At 36.0% G+C, this 13,062-nt stretch overlaps 1 long non-coding RNA gene across 1 annotated transcript; it reads left to right on the plus strand.

The window, feature by feature from the left end:
* The first annotated feature begins 8,435 nt into the window (after window positions 1–8,435).
* On the plus strand, window positions 8,436–10,382 carry LOC137092170 (uncharacterized). Its single transcript, XR_010908168.1, has 4 exons — window positions 8,436–8,523; window positions 8,942–9,264; window positions 9,418–9,494; window positions 9,780–10,382. It is a non-coding gene; the product is annotated as an uncharacterized lncRNA (long non-coding RNA).
* The last annotated feature ends 2,680 nt before the right edge of the window (window positions 10,383–13,062 follow it).

Genomic DNA, 13,062 nt, shown 5'->3' on the forward strand with positions numbered 1-13,062 from the left:
CCAAAAAGGCTGGTTAGACGCACTGCATCACCGCTGCATGTACAATCTTAAAATAAACAGAGTTCAGAGTTCACAAGCATGTCAATACACACACTCCTCATTTCATCGTCACAAATAACACATATCTGAATCGAATTACAGAGCGAAGAGATGACAGACAAAAGCAGTAAACTTGTGTGTAGTATAAAAGTTCAGCTTTGCACTTGAAAACAGTTCAAACTTAGTTATAAAGATGCAGCGAAGCATCACGAACTGCTGGCGAATACAGCAGCAGCACTGCCCCTCAATATGACGTATGTGCGTACAAATGATGCAACAGCCAATGACAGTTTTCCCAATTTGTGCATGAATTTAATGCAGCACTAGGTAACTTTTCAACCTTCATAATATATTTTCAAGACTGTGATGATACATCGACCTACAATAGGTTGAATGACACGTCTGCCATAGCCTGACGGGGTCTGTATCGCTTTTAATCGTACTTTTAAACTTCGAGTTTCGCGTAGTAACCCGAGAACAAAAAGAACTACAAATTCGACTGCTTTACGGCATATACGTCACTTCCACCAACACACACACTTCCTTACATTCGGACCCAACTTTGTTCGTCGGATAATATAGTCATGTGCGAAGCAGCACAGACAAATAAGAAAGAAAAGGTTTTGTTGGAGGAAAGCAATAAGAGGAAACGAAAAAGTGATGTGATTAAAGGCAGGACGAGGATCAACATGTGACCAGCGTTTGCTCGTTGGCGTGAGCTGAAGGAGGCGTGCCCGACCGATGCTGTCCTGCTTGTTATGGTGATTACCGACCACTCAAACATTGAACTGAAGTATCATATAGATTCTGTAAAACGGTAACCAATAGACTACTATAATGATGCTGGCTTGTAAATGTGAGCTTCGCCATTATTTGGCGTTTGAAAAAAATAAAACCCATGAAATTATATTCATATGAGCTGCTGAAGCATATGCCACTGACTGTACCTGGGATGAAGACATTTCACACGCGCCGCCAGAAGAACACCTGCATGTGAACTCCTCCTGCAGTGTTCAGGGGAACTGTTAGCGCTGCACCGACCCACGGGACGCTTTTATGAAGTTATTTGGCCCGCCCCGCACCACTGTATATATTTTTACAACCCGTCCCGCACCCGCGACCATTAAATAGACATACGGGGTCCGCGGGTTATGAGACGACCCGCGCATCACTAGTTCAGGGCTATCAGGGCTGTCATGTCAACAAATGCACGCGCGATGGCATCCCCTGTTGTAGGATGACAGAGCTTACGACAGTAGTTGAGGACATTATTTTTTCCCAACTGTAGGGGGACCCCGAGAGCAAAAGTTGCCAAGTGCTGCTTTAACTCACATTATTATTACATCTGGCCAATCACAGCAGAGTAGACCAATAACAACAGACTACGGGCCCTATCTTGCACCCAGCACAATTGACTTTGTACGCATGTGTCATTCCTATTTTGCAAAGCGCGCTTTTCCCTCCACAGAAGCACGTCGCTAAACTAGTGAATGAACTTGCGCTCCCTGAGCGGTTCAGCGCAAAAAAGGAGGCGTGTTCCGGCGCAAACAATCCCTGGTGCTATTCTGCTGTTCCATTAAACAACTGCGCCACTGACCAGAAAAAACCTAGTCTAAAGTCAGCGGCGCGTTGCGCGTTGTTCATTATGCTATTTTAAGGGCACATGCTTGACCATAATGTTTAGCGTGCTCAACGCGCATACACTTTGCTCATCTAATCTACACAGTTTGTAACTGTGTAAACTAACAAAATATTAACACATGAGATGACGGAAATCATTGTGGTGTGCTACGAAGATGTGAAAAATAGGCATAAATCTAGCTTACAAATTATTCAGGCTAATTGTAGTAATTAAGGATCAGACCTGTTTGCCCAATAGTGGCAAGACATATATGTATTTAAGGACATCTGACAAATTGGTTTGTCCGTCAAGAACCAGGCAAAACAATCGATTGAAAAACTGAAAAAAACTGTTTAACCGACGCCATTTTGGGTGGGTTTCTCCCATCCCCATACAACACAACTTCTCTGCCTTTCACTGCTCTTACAAGAACATCAGTCTCCTCGGCTGTGAACCGCTCTTGGCATGCGCCTGGTAAATACGCCATAATAATAGCATACGGCGCACCTGTTTTTAAAGGGAATGTTGGATGCCGCTCTGATTGGTTTATTCACGTTACGCCCAAACCACACCTATGAATAATGAAGCTACTTCAGACCAACCCATTTTAGATTTGCGCCGGGCGCAAGAGCCATTTATCCCGCCGGGAAAATAGCAACAGCGCCGAGACCCGCCCACAAAGTTACTTGCACTTCGCGCTTTGACACTTGCGTTTCAGATCGTTAAAATAGAGCCCTAGGTATATCTGACCAATCAGAGCTGCGTAGACCAATAACAACTGACAGGGCCATCTGACCAATCAGAGCAGGGCAGGCTCTTGGAAATGAGGGGTTTATAAAGACCGAATCCTTACATGCAATGCAAAGTGTATTATAGGAATTTTATCTCTTTTTTGGTTTGTTTTTTTTTTGTTTTTTGGAGGGGGGGGTATATATGTAAACCTATTGTAGGAGACTCCAAAACAAAATTATGAACCTTTAAAATAGCATAATTAAAAAGCATTTTCCACTAGTTAGATGATTTACAGGTATTTGTCATTTATATGATTCCCAGTTCTTTAATTTCATTCGGCTGTGAATAATTCATAAAACACATGTATTTATATATCTTCAGATCTCATCAATTGCCTTTATTGCTTTAGTGAAGCAGTGAAAGTCAAAGCTTTAATGATTATGGGATCGGTTTTTATACGATGAGGACGGTGAGGCGAATGACCTAAGTGTTCATTAAGAAGATGACAATGATGACAGTCCCAGGAAAATCGAAGCTGGGGTCTCATTTGCTCTTCACGCGACACATTAAGAGTGTGTCCTGGACGCTCTCCTCCCCGTAAGACGCTCCATATTGCCTGACCACACATGCGTTTGATATCACCTGTCAAAGGCATAGCCAATTTCAGAAGCAGACAAAAGAATTGCTTTATTTGTTTGTTGGTTTATTACTTTTAATGAACCTTTTTGTAACACTTAGTCTTGGGAGATGTTAGGGAATGAACTTCTGCTTTGAAATGAACTAGTACATCTTCTTTATTACTCATTTTGGTGAGCTAACTTGCTAGTGATTGCCGAATTGCTGTTGAAGGAACTTGCAATGGCGTTTCCCTTTGCAATGCTGCACTGGGGGCACAAGCCAATTTTAGTATCAATAGCTAAAGCCTTGTCTGTCTGCAATGCAATTAAAAACTCAATTTTGGTAGTGCTTTGCAGCCCACGATAAATGGAACTGTCATCCCTGAATTGTTCTTCCGACTGACAAAAATACACAGAGGACAGGCAATGCGAGGCTGTACGTGCTTAAGTTAAAAATCTCAAAGAGACTCAAATAATCTCAAATAATGTTATTAGAGTAGTCCAATTATGTTGTAATTCTATATTATAGATTCACGTGCATGTAAATGCTCCTTTACATTGTTTTGTTCATTTATTTATTGGCTGGAACAGGCCAAAGTTGCATACAGACGTACACAGCGTTCACTCACTCGAGTAAGTACACAGTACTGAACACGGTAATATATAAAGTATAGCCCAGGGCAACCTTTTCACGTCATCAATCCACAATAAAGAAAACCGCATCTCATTTGACAGGAGTAAAATGTGCTCAGCACCATGGACAGCAGCCCGGCACAATAATAGCTTCAGTGTAGAGCGCTGCAGTCCCGCGGGACACAACGCAAAACAGTGCGGCGCGGGATAACGTGATGACTGAGTGCGGGTGCGGGCGGTAAGGTACTCGTGTGTGTGTGCGGGTTGTGGGAGAATAAAACGATCTGTCTAAAAACAATACATCTTAAAACAAATAGTTATTCATCTTTTGCACAAAAGCAGCAATAACAACTATATTAAATATGAATGATTTAAAGGTGCAAGCATGGGCTATAGTGTTTATATTTATAACTTTTTTTTATAAAAATTGCTAGATTTTTGCAGCGTTGTGCATTGTAGCCAATCACAGACATACACTATATTGCTAAAAATATTGGGACGTCCCTCCAAATCACTGAGTTCAGGTGTTCAATCCCTTCATGGCCACAGGTGTATAAATCAAGCTCTAGGCCTGCAGACGCTTCTACACACATTAGTGAAAGAATGGGTCGCTCTCAGGAGCTCAGTGAACTCAAGCGTGGGGCCGTGATAGGTTGACACCTGTGCAATAAGTCCATTCCTGACATTTCCTCACTACTAAATATTCCACGCTCAACTGTTAGTGGGATTATAACAAAGTGGAAGCCATTGGGAACAACAGTAACTCAGCCACGAAATGATAGGCCACTTAAAATCACGGAGCGGGGTCAGCGCATGCTGAGGGTCACAGTGGACAGAAGTCGCCAACTTTCTGCAGAGTCAACAGCTCCAGATCTCCTCATGTGTCCTTTAGATGAGTTCAAGAACAGTGTAGAGAGCTTCTTGGAATGGGTTCCCATGGCCGAGCAGCTCATCCAAGCCTTACATCACCAAGAGCAATGCAAAGCGTGGGATGCAGTGGAGCAAAGCAGCCGCCACTGGACTCTAGAGCAGTGAGACATGTTCACTGAGCGACCAATCACGCTTCAGTCTGACAATCCCATGGACGAGTCTGGGTTTGCCGGTTACCAGGAGAACGAGACTTGCCTGACTGCATTTTGCCAGGTGTAAAGTTTGGTGGAGGTGGGATTATGGTGTGGGTTTGTTGTTCAGGGGTTAGGTTGGCCCCTTAGTTCCAGTGAAAGGAACTCTTAATACCAATACATTTTGGACAATTTCATGCTCCCAACTTTGTGGGAACAGTTTGGAGACGGCCCCTTCCTGTCCCAACATGACTGCGCTCCAGTACACAAAGCGTCGGTCCATAAAGACATGGATGAGGAGTTTGGTGTGGAGGAACTTGACTGGCCTGCACAGAGTCCTGAGCTCAACCCGATAGAACAGCTTTGGGATGAATTAGAGCGGAGACTGAGAGCCAGGCCTTCTAGTCCAACATCAGTGCCTGACCTCACAAATGAGCTTCTAGAAGAATGGGCAAAAATCCCCATAAACACACTCCTAAACCTTGAGGAAAGCCTTCCCAGAAGAGCTGGAGCTGTTAGAGCTGCAAAGGGGGACGACTCCATATTAAACCCTACGGATTAAGAATGGGGTAGCATTAAAGTTCATGTGCATAAGGTGGGCGTCCCAAAACTTTTGGGCACATGTTGCAAGTGTTGATTTCTTGAATGCAATCAGATGCATTTAAGTTAAAATCCATTCACCACTCAACACGTCTGATTATAACAAAGTGTAGACATTACGAAAGATTCATCGTGCAGTCAGCTTCACTGATTATAACAGAGCTTTGTGAAATCGCGATGAATTAAGGATGTCAGCTTTTTAGGGCTTATTACAGGACACACTTTGCACAGTTAAATGAACAGTGTTTTGTGAATGCTGATGCCTTAATAACAAATGAGCATTTATGCTGGGGTGTGTAGGTTTGGGTGACACATAACTTAAAACTATTTCATGGAAATTTCAAGGACTAACAGAATAAATCTATTCATAATTTTATGCTGGCTTTTGCGGGCAGGAGCAATATTCATTCATTCATTCATTCATTCATTCATTCATTCATTCATTCATTCATTCATCCATCCATTCATTCACCTCATTTATTCATCATGTATTCATTCATGCATTAATATTAGGCAGGCTATGGTGAGTGTTTTCTCCGAGGTGGCGTTCACAGTAGGGTAATTCATTCGTCTGTCATGTTTTAATAAGTGTTGATCTGAGCACACACACGTCAAACGGCCGTTGCGTCGCGTCTCTGTTGTTTGCGCGTTGGTGTCGCGTTTTTAGACGGCGCGTCCACAGCTCAACTTCTAAAACACTTCTTCCGCGTGTTATTTATTAAAACAACATATGTGAAATCCTTTCACATATGATCTCACTCCGTTATCCATCCAGTCGCTTTCAATATGACGCTGCGGAAAACGATTCCTAAAGCGATCGATATAGAGTTTCGTGTTACGCGCCATCGCCTCATAAACTATAGGATCACACAATCTCCCTCTCCAGTGAAACCTGATCTGAGACAACTGCCTTACTAAACAAACTTTGAGTTCGCGAGAGCGCGGAACTGTAATCGGCAGTAAAGGCGCACACATGAATAACATCCAAACGTTGTGTTTTAATGAAGTCAGTCACGTGTGTTAAATAAACTGAACCCCTGCTGACACGGCGTCTGAGGTCATTTATTATGACTGCTCGTCTTGAGGCTGGTGGTTTTCCACCGAGACCTTCTGATCGTTTCATGACGCAGTGTACTCATGTAATAACCTCAGCTTGAATGTATTACATTACTTACCTAGTCATGGTTATATCTTTAAACAGTACATCATAATTCTGCAACATAAGACGGACACCAGATCGGTTACATCATGTCTTACAATAGGCTACCCCTTGTGAAAAAGAAGTGTGCTTAATTGTATTGAAAGTGTATTTTTTGTGCACTTAATATATTTAAAGTATATTTTTTAAAAACTGCACTTGTAGATAATATGATATAATTAAAATTAAGTGCCACTTAAGTGTACTTAAAGAGAATACACTTTAATGACAATATTTCTAAACACACTTAAGTACACTTTTTTAAAATTCACTTTGTAATAATATCTAATTAATTTGTATTTTTAAAAAGTACACTTTCATGACAATATTTATAAACACACTTTAGTGTACTTATAATAAGTGTACTTTGTAATAATGTATCATTAATTTGTACTTTAACAAAGTACACTTTCATGACGATATTTATAAACACACTTTAGTACACTTATAATAAGTGTACTTTGTAATAATATCTAATTAATTTGTACTTTAACAAAGTACACTTTCATGACGATATTTAATAACACACTTTAGTACACTTATAATAAGTGTACTTTGTAATAATATCTAATTAATTTGTACTTTAACAAAGTACACTTTCATGACGATATTTAATAACACACTTTAGTACACTTATAATAAGTGCACTTTGAAATAATATCTAATTAATTTGTACTTTAACAAAGTACACTTTCATGACGATATTTATAAACACACTTTAGTACACTTTTAATAAGTGCACTTTGAAATAATATCTAATTAATTTGTACTTTAACAAAGTACACTTTCATGACGATATTTAATAACACACTTTAGTACACTTATAATAAGTGCACTTTGAAATAATATCTAATTAATTTGTACTTTAACAAAGTACACTTTCATGACAATATTTATAAACACACTTTAGTGCACTTTTAATAAGTGCACTTTAAAATAATATCTAATTAATTTGTACTTTAAAAAGTACACTTTCATGACAATATTTATAAACACACTTTAGTACACTTATAATAAGTGCACTTTGTAATAATATATAATTAATTTGTACTTTAAAAAAGTACACTTTCATGACAATATTTACAAACACACTTTAGTGCACTTTTAATAAGTGCACTTTGTAATAATATCTAGTTAATTTTCACTTAAAGAAAGTACACTTGTATGACAATATTTATAAACACACTTAAGTACACTTTTTAAAAATGCACCTTGTAATAATGTCTACACCTAAATTTACTTAAAACATTTTAATTATGAGTTTGTTTCATAAAGTGCACTTATTTTACTAATGACAAAGCACATGGAAAATAAATGATTTTTTAAAAAAATGAGTTGTCCAAATTTACATTGGTTAATTTATTTTTCTTCAAAATTTCACTCGCTTACACTCCAGTACAACATACTGTTGAAATGTTATAACTAGCTCCTATGAACTCAACTACAAGTGTCAGTTTTCTACATAATTTGACATTGTCAATCTTTATGAGAGGAGTTGCCTAATGTACTGTAGGCTACTTTACATCTGTGTACAGAATAACCTACTTTAAATATTATGTTGTTGTATGGCGATTAAACACACATTTAATTGCATTAATTGCAAGAAAAAGTTGAACAAATCTAAACCAAATTAATTTGCATTAAAATTCAGTTAAAATAGGCTACATTTCATTTTAATCAGACTCACTGTAAACATGATTGACTTTTAGTTAGGTGAATGAGTCAAGTTCTCTGAAATACAGTCCAACTACACAGTGTTTTAGAACAACCTGAACAGAAATTGATAATTAATACGTCATTTATAATCAACATTTAATGCACGAAATATCTTATTTTATATTTATACTTAATATTTCAATGCGCATGCGCCAATAACACTACGTCATGATTTTGAAAAATGCGCGGTCTGTCATGTTTGCGTCATCGCGATGCATAATGAAGCTGAAGGACAACAGACAACAGAGGAGCGAACCGTTTGGATCATTACAGATGAGACGTTATATGCTACAAATAACGAGTCAAGTAAGTATATCTTGATATAAGCTCTCTTGATTTTACATTTTCACCGTAACATGGTAGCTCTCTATTACGGTGTAGTTATTTAGTTTAATCGCAGATAGGATAGACGCACTATGGACTCGGGAGGTGAATTAATCATGTTTCCTATCATGTATCTAAGATTGCATTATAATAGGTGTGGGCATGTTCAATGAATCTGCCTGCTGTAAATACAATATTTGAATCGAACTCCTACTTTTTAAATGGACAGAAGACATTTAACGTTATATACATTTATTCCATATATTAACTTATAACAACCAGTAATGAAATAATGATTTTAATATGTTCTTTTCTTTTTGCATTTGGAGAGTAAGATGTTAAAGTACTATTTGTGTTTTTAATATTTTGTGCTTATCTTATTTTATTTTTTATTTTGTAGGATCAATACAGATTTGTTATTGGAGATCCAGTGCAAGCTGTGTGGAATTACAGAGCAATCTTGATGAGGTCAAGTTAATGTTAATTATGAATTTATGCCCAGCCATGACACTGATCACACAAGCTAAAACATTGCTATCAAGTCTTTAGCTTTCAAATGCTTTGCATCTTGTCCATTTGTAAGTAATACATTCCCACTTGTGCATTTACAGATCCCCTAATCATTATATATTTTACAGGCCACACACCCAAAGGAATGGAGCCGCAGCATTGCTGTGCCAGGCGTGGTAAATACAGGAACATCCTTCATGGAGATGGTGCGAGGTAAGAATAAACTAGCAAGGCAAGATGAGGAAAAATGCAAAAATACTTGTCTCAATTTACATTGGTCTTGGGTTATTTATCTATATTTAAGTTATGTTTAATTCCCTGTAAAGTAGGAATAAAAAACATTATTAAAATGTTCTCTTTTTAAAGTCCAGTGTCAGTGAAGATGATGTGCTCAGTGGGATAAGTGAAGGAACCTCTCCAATCATTCTACCCTGACGACTGAGGTAATTCATCACATAGGGGATGCAGTTGTGGTCAAAAGCTTACACACACCATGCAGAATAAACTGCTTCATCAGGGCAGTACTAGATAAAAAAGAGACAACATGCTCATTTTTATGATTTCTTTTTTTTTTCTTTTTTTTTTCATACAGATACTGCTGTGTGAATATAAACTTTGGAGCACAACTGTACATCTATCGTTTTAATTTAATTGAGCCAATTATAATAATGGATAGATCTGTTTTATAAACAAGTTTTTTCTTTGCGTTTTCTTTTTCTTTCCTCAAGGTATATATTTTTTTGCTTTCCTGCCTCTTTGGAACATGTCCATTCACATCTACTGTGGAGAGATGGTGCGGCAGTTTCCTACTGATGGAGAGCTTCTGGGACATTGACATAAACAGCACTTTCCAAACAACTTGAAAATAGTTGGTGACAAACAATTTTGTGTGCCTTTGGAGTTCTTCAGTTTTTTTTTCTTTCTTTTTTCTTTTCTTTCACTGTAATGCTGGAATAAGATTTTAGAATAAACCTTTTGGTCCTAATTTTGGTGCTAGAAAAGGTTTAAGAGCTTATAAGTTCAGTAACACTTTACAATAAGATCTAATTTGTTAACGTTATTTAATGTATTGGCCGACATGATCTAACGGTGATTTATTTTTATTTATTTCTTTTATTTAATTTTTTACAGTGTTTATTAATAGTTGTTGACCTTGCTTAATAAATTATAGTTCAAAGCTGGTTAATTAAATTTATAGTCATTGTTCATGCAAGTTAAAAATGCATTAAATAATTAACATATATACAACTTTTGATTTTAAGATTGCATTAATAATAGGGGTGTAACAGTACACAAAGCTGACAGTTCGGGGAGGAACACTAAATATAAAAATGCTTTTTTAATTATTTTTCTATTGGTTTACTGAACAAATTGTAATTGTCCTAAACTAAAGGTTTCTTAAAGAATTAAAAATATAATATAAAAATATCTCTACTAATTATTATTATTATTACCTTTATTTAACCAGGAGAAAAACTCACTGAGATTAAAATGTCCTGTCCTGGCCAAGATAGGCAGCTCTGTTTGCATGTACAGTTATACATAAAAAGTCACATAAAAAACATAAAACATACAACCAGTCAAAAACAATTACACACCATTAATTTACTCTCAAAATGATGAAGTAAAATTTTAAAATGACTAAATGTCACCAGATCTTTTAGCTTCAACTCAGTCTGGAGCAAATTCCAATCTGAGGCTGCGACATATTTGAAGGACGTTTTACCAAGCTTAACTCTAACAAAGGGCACACAAAGATTATAATTTGATTCAGAATGTAATATATAATTGCCTTGTTGTTTCTTGTTTAATCAAACGACAAAAAATTCTGTATAGTGTAGACTATATAGGGAGGCCTTACTTGCACTTGCATTGTATGCAAACGTGTAAACTTCTCATAAGACCGTTTTTGCATTAACTTATAAATCTAATTATAGGTTAGATTTTTTTCAGGTTTTCAGGTTAAGTAGAATATGATGAATATATAGGCTAATATAATGCATACATTTAGTGAAAGAGTTCATCTCTCTCGTGTTTTATCGACATCTTTCTGCTGTTGAAACACTGAACGATTACACAATGTGATACATTTTAGTAAGTTGTAATGTATCCTTAACATACTTTCTGATGTTAATTCATGTTAATTCTTTGACAATGACAAGGTGATCACATTCACTCGTGCCGCAGTGCTGCTTGAACTGATGTGTCTTTACAGTGATCTGTCATGTCACATTAAAGAGCATCAATATGGCATCACTTGAATTTAATGATAAAATTGACAGAATACATATGTTCTTGTGTTTGTGTAAATAGTTTTTTGGGTTTTTCTTGGGCATCAAAAAAAAGTTTTTTTTGTATATTTGTTTTACAGATTGTTTTGTCAATAAATGTAGAGGATTTAAATTTGGATGTGTTTATTATACGAAATTGCAGCTGTATTATTTGAAAAATGTAATTATGAATGTATTTCATTATATTAGAGTGTACATGTAAATTACGTTAAGGTATATTTTAGTTCATATTAATTGCTTGTTTTTAAGACAGTAGAATGGATGTCAGTACATTGACCAGTGCACTTTAATTACAATTTGAATACACTAGAAGCGATTATGAAAGTACAAATAAAGTTGTATTTAAGTACCACTTAAGTTGTTCCAAAAAATCACTCTTAATTGCAACTTATTGTATTTTATTTCAACTTAATATGTGATAAATTTGAAATCAATTACATATAATGTGTGTTAAGTACACCGAAAACATTGCATTTAATTCACACTTAAGTGTATATTTAGCTGACATTAAAGTATGTTTTAGTTCACATTAATTGCTTGTCAGTACATTGAGCAGTGCACTTTAATTACAATTTTAATACACTAGAAGCGATTATGAAAGTACATATAAAGTTGTATTTAAGTACCACTTAAGTTGTTCCAAAAAATCACTCTTAATTGCAACTTATTGTATTTTATTTCAACTTAATATGTGATAAATTTGAAATCAATTACATATAATGTGTGTTAAGTACACCGAAAACATTGCATTTAATTCACACTTAAGTGTATATTTAGCTGACATTAAAGTATGTTTTAGTTCACATTAATTGCTTGTCAGTACATTGAGCAGTGCACTTTAATTACAATTTTAATACACTAGAAGCGATTATGAAAGTACATATAAAGTTGTATTTAAGTACCACTTAAGTTGTTCCAAAAAATCACTCTTAATTGCAACTTATTGTATTTTATTTCAACTTAATATGTGATAAATTTGAAATCAATTACATATAATGTGTGTTAAGTACACCGAAAACATTGCATTTAATTCACACTTAAGTGTATATTTAGCTGACATTAAAGTATGTTTTAGTTCACATTAATTGCTTGTCAGTACATTGAGCAGTGCACTTTAATTACAATTTTAATACACTAGAAGCGATTATGAAAGTACATATAAAGTTGTATTTAAGTACCACTTAAGTTGTTCCAAAAAATCACTCTTAATTGCAACTTATTGTATTTTATTTCAACTTAATATGTGATAAATTTGAAATCAATTACATATAATGTGTGTTAAGTACACCGAAAACATTGCATTTAATTGCACAATTAAGTGTATTTAGTATAAGTATATTATCTGTGTAATAAGTACACTTTATAAAAGTACACTAAAGTGCACTTTTTTTTCACAAGGGACCTCTTTAAAAGTTTGCATCCGTCGGTGAGGGGAGCCAATGATATGTTGATTGCGTTGTTTGTATTGTTTATAGTTTGCATTAAAACGCATCCATTTTATTATATTCATATTTAAGTAGTATAATGCATTATAAATGTGCTTAATTTATTAACAATGCGTATTATAATGCATTATGTAACTCTCTAATGCATGCATTTCATATACAGGCTTCATAGAAAGTGTTACCAAATCTCCTTCTTCTTCTTCAACGTCAGTTCAAGTTTGATCAATATCGCCCTGCTGGTCCAATTGGAGGAGCCGCTCGCGCTCCCTCTGAAT

This window comes from Pseudorasbora parva, chromosome 11 (assembly GCF_024679245.1).
Source record: "Pseudorasbora parva isolate DD20220531a chromosome 11, ASM2467924v1, whole genome shotgun sequence".
NCBI classification, from domain to species: Eukaryota; Metazoa; Chordata; class Actinopteri; order Cypriniformes; family Gobionidae; genus Pseudorasbora; species Pseudorasbora parva.